The following is a 2981-nucleotide window of genomic DNA, read 5'->3' as shown; positions in this document are numbered from 1 at the left end:
GATTCTCTTGCCTCAGCCTCCCAAGTAACTGGGACTACAGGCTCCTGCCACAATGCCCAGCTATTTTTTTGTTGCAGTTTTGCCAGGGCCAGGTCTGAACCTGCCACCCTCGGTATATGGGGCTGGCGCCCTACCCACTGAGCCACAGGCATGGCCCACTGGCTAATACTTCTGTAGTACTAAGTGCCAGGAACTATTCTCAGCCCTTTGCAAACATTAACTCATTTAATAGTCATATCAGTCAAGTACTACTATTATTGCCACTCTTTATAGATAAAGGATAAGATACTTGCCCAAGGCCCCATAGCTACTAAATGAAAGAACCAAAATTTGAAGCCCAGGCAAAAAGCTTGAGAGCCCAAACTCCTAATCTCACATTCACACTAGTTTTCCTTCTGAAAATGGTAAAGACAGACATTCCCATTCTCATTTTACAGAAAATGACAACAAGGTTTGGAAGAAATAGTGAGTGATCAAGACACACTACAGCCAGGAAATGGTAGGGCTGGGATCTGAACCTCAATTATCTTACTGAAGAGCTCAGACAAATTTTAGAAAAAGTATTTGTGGAACATATATGCCATGTATATTAGACAAATGAAATGATGCTATGCTTCACTCTTTCTAGTTCTGGCCCTTGAAACAGCAACAGAATCTATCCCTTCTCTCTTTTACTTCCCCTCACATCCTTCCCACCTCACATGTGATGTGGGAGCTGAAGGAGTAATGGCTACCTGAAGGTAAGTTCGAGAGAGTCTTAAGCGCTGGCAGCCCTGATGCCAGAGGGCGGCTAAGCCAGCAACAGCAATGTCCAGTGGCCAACATTCAAACTCCATTATATGGAACAAATCAACTTCTATCTGTTTAAGCCACTGTCATTTACAGGCAAATGCCATTCTGAGGGAGAATTTCCATGGAATCCACAGCACTTTTTCCTATAAAGCTGAGAGAAAAACTCTAGGCCATGTCTATATGTCACTGCTTCTCTCTGGATGTCTCACAAGGGCACTGCAAACCTAAGGGGTCCAAAAGGAGAGCCCAAGATTCACTATAGATGTGGCCTCCTCCTCTGCTCCTCATCTAAATGAAGAACTTTGCTATCTGTTCAATTGCTTAATAAGCCAGAAACCTGAGTTTCATTTCTTCCCTCTTCCACTCTCAACCTTTGGATTGGAACCATCTCTAAGCCCTGTGGCTTCTGCATGTAAAACCTTCTTCAGTTCCCCCTCTTCTCCTTTTCTCACCTCCACCTGTCTGAGCCACCACATCTCTCACCTGAAATTGCCTCCTAACCAGTCCCTACTTCCTCTTTGTTCCTTTCTAATCTCTACCAACAGCTGCCAGAGTGATCTTTCTAAAACAGTAATCAGAGCATTGAAACACTTAACAGGTAAAATGAAGAAGGTCATAAAATTGAAAATCAAATGAATGGTCTGTAAGACCAAATAAGGAAAAACAAGATCAGATATAGATGTTAAAATTAGACAGGTATAAAGGAAAATTTCCCTGAGATGAAGAAATGGATCAGGCTCGGCGCCTGTGGCTCAACCGGCTAAGGCGCCAGCCACATACACCTAAGGTGGCGGGTTTGAATCCAGCCTGGGCCCACCAAACAACAATGACGGCTGCAACCAAAAAATAGCCGGGCACTGTGGCAGGCACCTGTGGTCCCAGCTACTTGGGAGGCTGAGGCAAGAGAATCGCTTGAGCCCAGGAGTTGGAGGTTGCTGTGAGCTGTGATGCCACAGCACTCTACCCAGGGCGACAGCTTGAGGCTCTGTCTCAAAAAAAAAAAAAAAAAAGAAAGAAATGGATCCCCAGGATGGCCCCTGTGGTTCAGTGAGTAGGGTGCCAGCCCCATATACCAACGGTGGGGGGTTCGAACCTGGCCCCAGCCAAACTGCAACAAAAAAATAGCTGGGCATTGTGGCGGGTGCCTGTAGTCCCAGCTACTCAAGAGGCTGAGGCAAGAGAATCGCCTAAGCCCAAGATCTGGAGGTTGCTGTGAGCTGTGATGCCACAGCACTCTACCGAGGGCGACCAAGTAAGACTTTGTCTCTCTAAAAAAAGGAAAAAGAAATGGATCGTCAGAGTCTTAGATAGCATTAATTAATAAATTTACAACAGGCCACCCCCTACCTCTATTCATATGCTGGTGAAATGAAAAATTCCTATCAGCTTCCAGAAACAAAGAACAGGCCACTTACAATGGAGAGAAGGTCAGACTGTCAATGGAGTTCTTTTTTTTTTTTTAATTGAGACAGTCTCACTTTGTCAGGCCCGGGCCAGGTTTAAACCACCAGCCCCTGGGAGCATGTGGCCAGCACTCTAACCATTGAGCTATGGGCACTCAGCCCTGTCAATGGACTTCTGCTCTACAATCCTGGAAGCAAAAAGATGGTGGCTCATGGTACCTATGGATCACTGAAAAGACAGGCCTGAGATCCAAGCCAAGGGCCTCATACTCAACTAAAACAGTACAGATCTATTCAGCCAAAGAAAAATGGTTTTATTGGTGGTTGTTGTTCCTGTTTTTGTAAGAGATAGTCTCACTCTGTTGCCTAGGCTAGGGTGCTATGGTGTGATAATAGCTTACTGCAGCCTCAAACTCCTGGGCTCAAGTGATCCTCCTGCCTAGCCTCACAAGTAGCTGGGAATATAATATACTACCAGGCTGAGCTAATTGTACTATTTTTTGTAGAGACAAGTCTGGCCTCAAGTGATACTCTTGCTTTGACCTCCCAAAGTACTGGCACTATAGATGTGAGCTACCATACCTGGCTGAAAAACATTTTTGACCATTAGAGTACATCTAAGCCATGTACCCTGCTGGAGGAGAACATGGAGAGAATAAAGAAGTTCTCTATGGGCAGCACCTGTTGCTCAGTGGGTAGGGCACTGGCCCCATATACTGAGGGTGGAAGGTTCAAACTCAGCCCCAGGCAAACTGCAACAAAAAAATAGCTGGGTGTTGTGGCAGG

General features: G+C 45.6%; 1 protein-coding gene across 1 annotated transcript in view; it reads right to left on the bottom strand.

The window, feature by feature from the left end:
- Window positions 1-2981, bottom strand: part of TBC1D25 (TBC1 domain family member 25) — a 26531-nt gene that overhangs the window by 2857 nt on the left and 20693 nt on the right. The window lies entirely within an intron of this gene.

This window comes from Otolemur garnettii, unplaced genomic scaffold (genome assembly GCF_000181295.1).
Source record: "Otolemur garnettii isolate 467f Iridium unplaced genomic scaffold, OtoGar3 scaffold00153, whole genome shotgun sequence".
Lineage (NCBI taxonomy): Eukaryota > Metazoa > Chordata > Mammalia > Primates > Galagidae > Otolemur > Otolemur garnettii.
This window is presented reverse-complemented; position numbering and strand designations above follow the sequence as displayed.